Source organism: Staurois parvus, unplaced genomic scaffold (assembly GCF_062004578.1).
Source record: "Staurois parvus isolate SC_StPar_1 unplaced genomic scaffold, SC_StPar_1.0 ptg003272l, whole genome shotgun sequence".
Lineage (NCBI taxonomy): Eukaryota > Metazoa > Chordata > Amphibia > Anura > Ranidae > Staurois > Staurois parvus.
This window is the reverse complement of record NW_028321068.1, coordinates 22,092-34,647: the sequence shown is the minus strand read 5'-3', so window position 1 is coordinate 34,647 and position 12,556 is coordinate 22,092. Positions and strand designations below refer to the sequence as shown.

Sequence of the window (12,556 nt, the reverse complement as noted above, 5' to 3'; positions counted from 1 at the left end):
AACGCCCAGGGAAAGGATCCAGAATTGCTCCCCCACTGGTAATTCATGCTGTACCACCATGCTTCTATTCTTTGCCTTCTTGCTTCTCTGCACCCAGGGCATCTGCCCCTCCTGCCCACCCTTTGTCCTGACCCTGTGCCCGAGCCCCTACACCACAGAACCTTGTCTCCACTTTCGCTTTCCATTTGGCTTTGACCTTTTGCCAATGGTTCTCCTCCAGGTCATGGTTGCCTGACATCTGGATATCATCCATCTACCATGTTCCCTTCTCCCCAGCAAACTCTCCGACACAATCCCTCCCCGCTCTTCCAGCCAAGCCTCCAGTAACAAGGCCGAAAAAATTGGCATTTCATCTTCAGTATTCCCTCCATGGCCTTGCTCCATTGACTTTTTGAGGCACCTCAAGATCCTCCTGCACCACCACAGGTCTGAACCCTGTGACCCTTCTTTGGAAGTGAGGGAAAGAGCCTCTGAAAGGGTTAATCATCCTGCTGTGGAAAGTTTTTCTCTTTCTCCACTAATCCTCCGATTAATATTTAAGTTTTACAGGGCAAAGCTCAGCTGTGAGAGTGATGCCTGAATGGAAAGGTTCCTAGGAGGACGTCTTCAAGCGGTTGCAGATCAGTTCATTTTCCTGCACAAAGGTCATCGTCAAAAAAGGGTCCAATTTACGTAGTTCTGTGTGATTGTCCAAATAGTGGCTTGTCCTTCTCTTTTCTCTGCTCCGCCACAACTCCGACCACGTCAGAAGTAACCTCAGAGATGTGGCAGAACCTAGAACCTGCTGAGGGACCCTCCAAAACATTGGCTCAACTACTTCACCTCGAATCTAACTGTTACTATTTTCCACCAATACAGTCACTTTGGATACTAAAGTAATAAAGTATCAAAGACGCCCAGATAACAGGCGCAGCGCCCTCCTCTAGATAGGCTGGTGGGTACATTCAGGTTTTTTGGATCCATTGTAGTGAATGGAGCAGTGCAGGTCTCCTCAGGGTTGCCTGAATTGGGAGTTTGACTCCTTCCTCCTGCTGCTGGAAGAAGTTTCTACAACATAGGGCTGGGAGATTAAAATGATCAGTGTGAATATTTATCATGCCCCAGCCAATCTCTGCAAGGAGGCATCCAGAAGGTGGCTGGGGAGGTGATAAATATGCAGGAGGCCTAAGCAGGGTGTTCTTTCCGTCAAGGGTGGGTTCCAGGTTATCTTGGGGCTGCTGCCCCTGGTGGCATCTCTACTAGAGACAGGAAGCTTCAGTCTAGGGTTCAGTGGTTGCTGGGCTGTAGGCCTGGGAGATGATTGCCTGAGGATTACATTTGTTGGAGGGCACTGAAGTGCTGAGTCTGGAGAAGGACCTTGTTATCTCTCTCACTGAGGATCTAACTGTGGATGCATTGCTATGGCGGACTGCACCCGGGTGACACCCATCAGAGGGGTGACACCAGGGCCGAAATTAGAGGAGGGATGTGTTCCAGGTGTGCAAAGGTGCCCCGGGAACGGAGTGCAGGTCTTCCCTCAGCCATGCCCGCCACCACTCCCCTAGGACCCTGCTTCCCCCTGCCCGCCACCAGTGCCTGATCTGCCCACAGTGTCACCTCTCCTTTCTCCTGCACAAGAGGGGGTTCCGCTCCATCACCAAGAACCAGAGCCAGGGAGAGCCAGCAGCAGAGCAAGGCACCATCCCTCCAGTGTCAGTTGTGAGAGAAGATCCCCAAGGAGGCCATCATCATGTCCGAGTGGTGCAACGTCTACTGTGAGCAGTGGGGTATGTAGGTTTTGTGTTGCCCTAGGAAGCACAAAAATTGGACAAGCCCCCCCCCCCCCCCCCGAGAGAGCCTTCCACTAACAACGCCCCCCCCCCGGCAACTCTGGCCACCCCCAGGAACAACAGCTGGGCTCTGCATACACCATAAAGCAGCCCACAGCCTTTCTCGGATCTTAACTGGTCCCCATACTACTTATGTCCCTTCTTTCGGGGGGCAGTGCTGCCCCCCTAAAAAATACCGCCCTAGGCAAATGCATTGTTTGCCTTGTGATAAATACGCCCCTGACTGTGAGCCCTGCCTCCTCCGCTGTCATCCGTCCCCCCCTGACTGTGAGCCCTGCCTCCTCCGCTGTCATCCGTCCCCCCCTGACTGTGAGCCCTGCCTCCTCCGCTGTCATCCGTCCCCCCCTGACTGTGAGCCCTGCCTCCTCCGCTGTCATCCGTCCCCCCTGACTGTGAGCCCTGCCTCCTCCGCTGTCATCCGTCCCCCCTGACTGTGAGCCCCGCCTCCTCCGCTGTCATCCGTCCCCCCTGACTGTGAGCCCCGCCTCCTCCGCTGTCATACGTCCCCCCTGACTGTGAGCCCTGCCTCCTCCGCTGTCATCTGTCCCGGTGTTGAAGGAGGGTCGGCACCACAGCCACAGGGTTAAGGCCCCCCCCCCCAATTTTGTTTTATTTATTTATTTTGTATTAGGGTGTTTATTTATTATTATTATTATTACTACTACTATTATTGTTATTCTTTTTTTTTTTGTAAGGCTTAGAGAATTAAGGTTAAGGGTTAATTAGTATTTATTTATTATTATATATTGTTATTATTTATTATTTATAAATTATTATATATTATTATTATTTATTTATTTCAGGTACTTATATAGCGCCGTCAATTTATGCAGCACTTTACATACATATTATATATTCACATCAGTCCCCGCCCCCGAGGAGCGTACAATCTAAGGTCCCTAACTCACATTCATACATACACATACTAGGGACACTTTAGACAGGAGCCAATTCACCTACCAGCATGTCTTTGGAGTGTGGACGGAAACCGGAGTACCTGGAGGAAACCCACACAGGTACAGGGAGAACATGCAAACTCCAGGCAGGTGGTGCTGTGGTTGGGATTCAAACCAACTACCCGAGTACTGCCAGGCGGAAGTGCTAACCATTTAGCCACTGTGCTGCCCATTGATTTATTTTATTTATTAATTATTATTATTACTATTATTATTTTTTTTTTTGTAAGGCTTAGAGAATTAAGGTTAAGGGTTAATTATTATTTATTTATTATTATATGTTATTCATTTATTTTATTTATTATTATTTTTTATTTTTATTTATTGAACATTATTATTATTATTTTATTATTACTATTATTATTATTATTACTATTATTGTTATTTTTTTTGTAAGGCTTAGAGAATTAAGGTTAAGGGTTAATTATTGTTTATTTATTATTATATGTTATTTATTTATTTTATTTATTATTATATGTTATTTATCTTTTTTTATTTATTATTATTTTTTATTTATTTTGTATTATTATTATTATTTTATTATTACTATTATTATTACTACTACTATTATTGTTATTCTTTTTTTTTTGTAAAGCTTACATAATTAAGGTTAAGGGTTAATTATTATTTTTTTATTATTATATGTTATTAATTTATTGTATTAATAATAATAATAATAATAATTATTATTATTATTATTATTACTATTATTATTATTAATACTACTGCTGCTACTATTACTATTATTGTTATTCATTTATTTTATTTATTAATTATTATTATTACTATTATTGTTATTTTTTTTGTAAGGCTTAGAGAATTAAGGTTAAGGGTTAATTATTATTTATTTATTATTATATGTTATTCATTTATTTTATTTATTATTATTTTTTATTTTTATTTATTGATTATTATTATTATTTTATTATTACTATTATTATTATTATTACTACTACTATTATCGTTACTCTTTTTTTTTGTAAGGCTTACATAATTAAGGTTAAGGGTTAAATATTATTTTTTTATTATTATATGTTATTAATTTATTGTATTAATAATAATAATTATTATTATTATTACTATTATTATTAATAATACTACTACTGCTACTATTACTATTATTGTTATTCATTTATTTTATTTATTAATTATTATTATTACTATTATTGTTATTTTTTTTGTAAGGCTTAGAGAATTAAGGTTAAGGGTTAATTATTGTTTATTTATTATTATATGTTATTTATCTTTTTTTATTTATTATTATTTTTTATTTATTTTGTATTATTATTACTATTATTATTATTAATACTACTGCTGCTACTATTAATATTCATTTATTTTATTTATTAATTATTATTTTTATTTGTTTTGTATTTTTTTAAATATCAGTTGCTGAGATTTGGTTGTTATTTTTTGTGTCTAACCATTTCAGTAATCTGCTTCATTCTAAAATGCTTCTCCGCTGACTCACTAAACAAATGATTTCTTTGGCGTTGATTCGGTGTTTGCGGAAAGCTTTCCCTGCACTATGAGGAGGCCGGGAACTTCCCTGAAATTTCTACGACAAAGAGAAATCTCCCCTCCCACACCTGCAACAAGGAAATAAACAATCTCTTCTCCTGGAAAACGGTTTGAAAAGTTTACTTAACCACTTAAGCTCTGGACCGAGCTATTTTTTTTTGCTCTTCTGCACTGCGCTACTTTAACTGACAATTGCGCGGTCATGCAAGGCTGTACCTAAATTAAATTTATATAATTTGTTTCACACAAATAGAACTTTCTTTTGCTGGTGTTTGATCACCGCCCTTTTTTTTTTATCTTTTTGCTATATAAAAAGAAAAAAAAATTTTTTTTTGAACAGAAAAACACGTTTCTCTTAGTTTCTTTTATACAAATTTGGAAACAAATAATATTTCTTGATAAATTTAGGCCAAAATGTATTCTGATGCATTTCTTTGGGAAACAACTCAAATCTGTGTATATTGTTTAGTCTGAAGGGAAGTTATAGAGTCCACAAACTCTGGGAGAAATCTGAAAATCGATCGATCCTGATGTGCTGACGGCCGATCTCATTCGTGAGATCCTAAAATGTCAGGACGGTACAAATTCCCCCCAAATGTCAGGACGGTACAAATCCCCCCCAAATGTCAGGACGGTACAAATTCCCCCCAAATGTCAGGACGGTACAAATCCCCCCCAAATGTTAGGACGGTACAAATCCCCCCAAATGTCAGGACGGTACAAATCCCCCCCAAATGTCAGGACGGTACAAATCCCCCCCAAATATCAGGACGGTACAAATCCCCCCAAATGTCAGGACGGTACAAATCCCCCCAAATGTCAGGACGGTACAAATTCCCCCAAATGTCGGGACGGTACAAGTCCCCCCAAATGTCGGGATGGTACAAATCCCCCCAAATGTCAGGACGGTACAAATCCCCCCCAAATGTCAAGATGGGACAAATCCACCCCAAATGTCAGGATGGGACAAATCCCCCCCAAATGTCAGGACGGTACAAATCCCCCCAAATATCAGGATGGGAGAAATCCCCCCCAAATGTCAGGATGGGACAAATCCCCCCCAAATGTCAGGACGGTACAAATCCCCCCCAAATGTCAGGATGGGACAAATCCCCCCCAAATGTCAGGATGGTACAAATCCCCCCCAAATATCAGGACGGTACAAATCCCCCCAAACGTCAGGAGAGTACAAATCCCCCCAAATGTCAGGATGGTACAAATCCCCCCCAAATGTCAGGACGGTACAAATCCCCCCAAACGTCAGGAGAGTACAAATCCCCCCAAATGTCAGGACGGTACAAATCCCCCCAAATGGTCAGGACAGTACAAATCCCCCCAAACGTCAGGACGGTACAAATCCCCCCAAATGTCAGGACGGTACAAATCCCCCCAAATGTCAGGACGGTACAAATCCCCTCCAAATGTCAGGACAGTACAAATCCCCCCAAACGTCAGGAGAGTACAAATCCCCCCAAATGTCAGGACGGTACAAATCCCCCCCAAATGTCAGGACGGTACAAATCCCCCCAAACGTCAGGAGAGTACAAATCCCCCCAAATGTCAGGACGGTACAAATCCCCCCCAAATGTCAGGACAGTACAAATCCCCCCCAAATTTCAGGACGGTACAAATCCCCCCCAAATGTCAGGACGGTACAAATCCCCCCCAAATGTCAGGAGAGTACAAATCCCCCCAAATGTCAGGACGGTACAAATCCCTCCAAATGTCAGGAGAGTACAAATCCCCCCAAACGTCAGGAGAGTACAAATCCCCCCCAAATGTCAGGACGGTACAAATCCCTCCAAATGTCAGGACGGTACAAATCTCCCCAAACGTCAGGAGAGTACAAATCCCCCCCAAACGTCAGGAGAGTACAAATCCCCCCCAAATGTCAGGACGGTACAAATTCCCCCAATTGTTGGGACGGTACAAATCTCCCCAAATGTCAGGACGGTACAAATCCCCACCAAATGTCCTCATTATATCATACTATGTCACTATTACATCATACTATATCTCCATTGATGGGTAGGATTCATGTCTCCATAGATGGGCAGTGGTGTCTCCATTGGTGGCCAGGAGACATATCTCCATTACTGGGAGGAGAACATGTATGCATTGCTGGGAGGAGAACATGTCTGCATTGCTGGGAGGAGAACATGTCTGCATTGCTGGGAGGAGAACATGTCTGCATTGCTGGGAGGAGAACATGTCTGCATTCACTCAGTACAGATGTTCCTTTAAGACGCTATGGGCTGCAACGATCAGACGTGTCGGTGTACAGACCACAGACTGCTCTCAGATCCCTCCGTGGTTCTCAGATGTGCTGAGACAAGTGAGACTTTGGAACTAACTATTAACAAGGAGCTCGAGAACCTACAATGTGAGAAAACTGTATTTGGCAATAAACAATGTCTATGTTTCCGGCATGTGTCTCTATTATTGGGCAGGGTATGTTTCTTTATTGATGGGCAGTAGAGGTGCCTCCATGGATGGGCAGAGGGGTGTATCTTCATAGATAAGCAGGAGACATATCTCAATTAATGGGAAAAGGACATCTCTCCATTGCAGGGGAAGGGTGTATCTATATTCATGGGCAGGGTCCAAGTTTTCATTGATGGGCAGTGGAGGTGCCTCAATTGGTGGGCAGGGAAATGTGTCTTCATTGATAGGCAGGAGACATATCACCAATAATGAGAAGAGGACATCTCTCCATTGCTGGGAAGGGGGTGTATCTTCAGTGATTGGCAGAAGGCATGTCTCCTTTGATGCCTCCATTGATGGGCAGGGGGCCATATCTTCATTAATGGGTAGAAGCCATGTCTTCATTGCTGGGCAGCAGGTATGTCTCCATTGATTGGAAGGCGGCGTGTTTCTATTGATGGGCAGGGTATGTATCTTCATTGATGACAGGAGGCATGTCTCCATTGATGGGCAGTGTTGTCTCCATTGATGGGCCAGGGGCGTGTCTCCATTGATGGGCCGAGGGCATGTCTCCACTGATGGGCAGTGGTGCCTCCATTGATGGGCAGGAGATGTGTCTACCTTGATGGACAGTGGGTGTGCTTCCATTTATGGGCAGGAGGCCATATCTTCATTGATGGGTAGATGGTATTTTTCCACTGATGGAAAGGGACCATGTATCCATTGATGGGCAGGAGATATATCTCCATTGATGGGATGGGGGGAATGTCTTTATTGCGGGGCAGGGGATGTATCTTCATAAATGAGCAGGAGACACATTAATGAGAAAATGACATCTCTTCATTGCTGGGAAGGGGGGCGCATATCTTCATTGATGGGCAGGGGGCATGTCTCCTGTAATGCCTCCATTAATGGACAATGGGGGTGCCTCCATTGATGGGAAGGGGGCCATATCTTCATTAACTGGTAGAAGGCATGTCTCTATTGATTGGAAGGCAGCGTGTTTCTACTGATGGGCAGGGTATGTATCTTCATTGATGACAGGAGGCATGTCTCCATTGATGGGCAGTGTTGTCTCCATTGATGGGCTGGGTGAGTGTCTCCAATGATAGGCCGGGGGTATGTCTCCATTGATGGACAGGGGACGTGTCTTCATTGATGGGCCAGAGCATATCTCCATTGATAAGGAGTGGTGCCTTCATTGATGGGCAGGGGATGTGTCTCCATTGATGTACCATGGGTGTGCTTCCATTTATGGGCAGGAGGCCATATCTTCATTGATGGGTAGAAGATATATCTCCATTGATGGGAAGGGAGCATGTATCCATTGCTGGGCAGGAGATATGTCTCCATTGATGGGAAGGGGGGAATGTCTTTATTGCTGGGCAGGGGATGGATTTTCATAAATGAGCAGGAGACATATCTCCATTAATGAGAAAATGACATCTCTTCATTGCTGGGAAGGGGGAGGGGGCATATCTTCATTGATGGGCAGGGGGCATGTCTCCATTAATAGGCAGGGAATGTGTCTCCATTAATGGGCAATGGGGGTGCCTCCATTGATGGGCAGGGGGCCATATCTTAATTAACGGGTAGAAGGCATATCTCCATTGCTGGGCAGCAGGTATATCTCCATCAACTGGAAGGTGGCGTGTCTCTAATGCTGGGCAGGGATGTATCTTCATTGATGGGCCAGGGGCATGTCTCCGTTGATGGGCAGGGAACGTGTCTCCATTCATGGGCCAAGGGGCATGACTCCATTGATAGAGAGTGGTGCCTTCATTGATGGGCAGGGGATGTGCCTCCATTGATGGGCAGTGGATGTGTCTCCATTGATGGACAGTGGGTGTGCTTCCATTTATGGGCAGGAGGCCATATCTTCATTGATGGGTAGAAGGTATATCTCCATTGATGAACAGTGGTGCCCTCATTGATGGGCCAGGGGCATGTCTCCATTGATAAGCTGGGAACGTGTCTCCATTCATGGGCCAAGGGGCATGTCTCCATTGATAGGGAGTGATGCCTCCATTGATGGGCAGGGGATGTGTCTCCATTGATGGACAGTGGGTGTGCTTCCATTCATGGGCAGGAGGCCATATCTTCATTGATGGGTAGAAGGTATATCTCCATTGATGGAAAGGGGTCATGTATCCATTGCTGAGCAGGAGATATGTCTCCATTGATGGGAAGGTGGCGAGTCTCTGTTGCTGGGCAGGAGATGTATACGCGCCCATGGGCGACTGAGGTGCCCATGCTGAGAGCGTGATCAAAACGCACTTCCAGCACAGTGACCGAGCTGTCAAAGATGATTAGGAGCTGGTGGGACCTGCTCCTGATCATGTGACCACTGTGACAGCCAATCACAATGTGTAAAAAAAAAAATAATGTTCCACTGCAGGCTACACCTTCCTCTCCAACCACCCAGTCTCAGGAACAGGCTCCCCATGGTCATGAACCTCACCATATCCAACCAGAAAGGAGGTGAAGGACACTTACTGCCAAAGCCAACGTTAAGACCAATGAAGCAAATGATGGCACGGACTAGTCCACCAGTGGCAACCACGCTAACATGTTTCACTCCTAACTGGAACTGACCCCTCTGGGGATATACAGATCTATAGAGATGAATCAGGACTTCAGAATTGTAGAGTTGTCACCAGAACAGGAATCCAATACAAGTCCTCAACTTTCTGCCTCTGGGACAGAAATCAAGACAAGAATCTTAACATTTCCTACATTATCAGCTTCGAAAAAAATAAGATTTTGGCTACAGCTACACATTAAGCCCCGCCTTACAGGGAGATTAGCGTCTCATGACAGTGATCACCAGCCAGACATTACCTGCTTGTCAAAGATCGCTCTCAGCACCTTCACTAGGCATTTAGCCCTCAGGCCTCATCCCTGGAGACTACAAGGCTGCAGGACTTGGGGTTCCTCTGACCGGGAGAAAGCAAACCAGCCGGGTGTGTCCATGCAGAAATGCGTCATTCTTATGGAAACAAAAGCCAAAAGCAGCAACCTCGTTCATTTACAGCACCGCAGGTCTTAGTCACAACCGGTGAATCAGGACAGGGATGGTCATGATGTCTCGTGTGCCAACAGACTGAGAAGAAATAGAATAAAATAGAAGAGTGGCGGCAAGAAAAAGATTAAATGGTCCAATGAGGCTTCTTCCCTCTAGTGATAGGATCTATATAGAGGAATCGGGACCTCCTTCCTCCTGCCGGTGACCCCTCTAGTGATATAAAGATCTATATAGAGGAATCGGGACCTCCTTCCTCCTGCCGGTGACCCCTCTAGTGATAGGATCTATATAGAGGAATCAGGACCTCCTTCCTCCTGCCGGTGACCCCTCTAGTAATAGGATCTATATACAGGAATCGGGACCTCCTTCCTCCTGCCGGTGACCCCTCTAGTAATAGGATCTATATAGAGCAGTGGTTCTCAACCTTCCTAATGTCGTGACCCTTTAATACAGTTCCTCATGTTGTGGTGACCCCCAACCATAAAATTATTTACCCAGTAATTATAATTCATGAGTGTCGTTTTACCTCCAATATTGCTGCTTTCAACACAGTAGCTGCTTTTAACAGAGTAGCTGCTTTCAACACAGCAGCTGCTCTTTACACATCGGAAATATGTGTTTTCTGATGATCTTAGGGGACCCCTGTGAAAGGGTCGTTCGACCCCCAAAGGGGTCGCGACCCACAGGTTGAGAACCACTGATATAGAGGAATCAGGACCTCCTTCCGCCTGCCGGTGACCCCTCTAGTGATATAAAGATCTATAAAGAGGAATCAGGACCTCCTTCCGCCTGCCGGTGACCCCTCTAGTGATAGATCTATATAGAGGAATCGGGACCTCCTTCCTCCTGCTGGTGACCCCTCTAGTGATAGGATCTATATAGAGGAATCAGGACCTCCTTCCTCCTGCCGGTGACCCCTCTAGTGATAGATCTATATAGAGGAATCGGGACCTCCTTCCTCCTGCCGGTGACCCCTCTAGTGATATAAAGATCTATACAGAGGAATCAGGACCTCCTTCCTCCTGCCGGTGACCCCTCTAGTGATAGATCTATATAGAGGAATCGGGACCTCCTTCCTCCTGCCGGTGACCCCTCTAGTGATATAAAGATCTATATAGAGGAATCGGGACCTCCTTCCTCCTGCCGGTGACCCCTCTAGTGATAGGATCTATATAGAGGAATCAGGACCTCCTTCCTCCTGCTGGTGACCCCTCTAGTGATAGATCTATATAGAGGAATCAGGACCTCCTTCCTCCTGCTGGTGACCCCTCTAGTGATATAAAGATCTATATAGAGGAATCAGGACCTCCTTCCTCCTGCCAGTGACCCCTCTAGTGATAGGATCTATATAGAGGAATCGGGACCTCCTTCCTCCTGCCAGTGACCCCTCTAGTGATAGATCTATATAGAGGAATCGGGACCTCCTTCCTCCTGCCGGTGACCCCTCTAGTGATAGGATCTATATAGAGGAATCAGGACCTCCTTCCTCCTGCCGGTGAACCCTATAGTGATATAAAGATCTATATAGAGGAATCGGGACCTCCTTCCTCCTGCCGGTGACCCCTCTAGTGATAGGATCTATACAGAGGAATCGGGACCTCCTTCCTCCTGCCGGTGACCCCTCTAGTGATAGATCTATATAGAGGAATCAGGACCTCCTTCCTCCTGCCGGTGACCCCTCTAGTGATAGGATCTATATAGAGGAATCAGGACCTCCTTCCTCCTGCCGGTGACTCCTCTAGTAAGATAAAGATCTATATAGAGGAATCAGGACCTCCTTCCTCCTGCCGGTGACCCCTCTAGTGATATAAAGATCTATATAGAGGAATCAGGACCTCCTTCCTCCTGCCGGTGACCCCTCTAGTGATAGGATCTATATAGAGGAATCAGGACCTCCTTCCTCCCGCCGGTGACCCCTCTAGTGATAGGATCTATATAGAGGAATCAGGACCTCCTTCCTCCCGCCGGTGACCCCTCTAGTGATAGGATCTATATAGAGGAATCAGGACCTCCTTCCTCCTGCCGCTGACCCCTCGAGTGATATAAAGGTCTATATAGAGGAATCAGGACCTCCTTCCTCCTGCCGGTGACCCCTCTAGTGATAGGATCTATATAGAGCAATCAGGACCTCCTTCCTCCTGCCGGTGACCCCTCTAGTGATAGATCTATATAGAGGAATCTGGACCTCCTTCCTCCTGCCGGTGACCCCTCTAGTGATAGATCTATATAGAGGAATCAGGACCTCCTTCCTCCTGCCGGTGACCCCTCTAGTGATATAAAGATCTATATAGAGGAATCAGGACCTCCTTCCTCCTGCCGGTGACCCCTCTAGTGATAGGATCTATATAGAGCAATCAGGACCTCCTTCCTCCTGCCGGTGACCCCTCTAGTGATAGATCTATATAGAGGAATCAGGACCTCCTTCCTCCTGCCGGTGACTCCTCTAGTGATAGATCTATATAGAGGCATCAGGACCTCCTTCCTCCTGCCGGTGTCCCCTCTAGTGATAGATCTATATAGAAGAATCGGGACCTCCTTCCTCCTGCCGCTGACCCCTCGAGTGATATAAAGGTCTATATAGAGGAATCAGGACCTCCTTCCTCCTGCCGGTGACCCCTCTAGTGATAGGATCTATATAGAGGAATCAGGACCTCCTTCCCCCTGCCGGTGACCCCTCTAATGATAGGATCTATATAGAGGAATCAGGACCTCCTTCCTCCTGCCGGTGACCCCTCTAGTGATATAAAGATCTATATAGAGGAATCTGGACCTCCTTCCTCCTGCCGGTGACCCCTCTAGTG

At 45.5% G+C, this 12,556-nt stretch overlaps 1 protein-coding gene across 1 annotated transcript in view; it reads right to left on the bottom strand.

Moving 5' to 3' along the window:
- Positions 1-12,556, bottom strand: part of LOC149428387 (ALS2 C-terminal-like protein) — a gene marked incomplete at its 3' end in the record, with an annotated part of 53,096 nt that overhangs the window by 19,767 nt on the left and 20,773 nt on the right. The window lies entirely within an intron of this gene.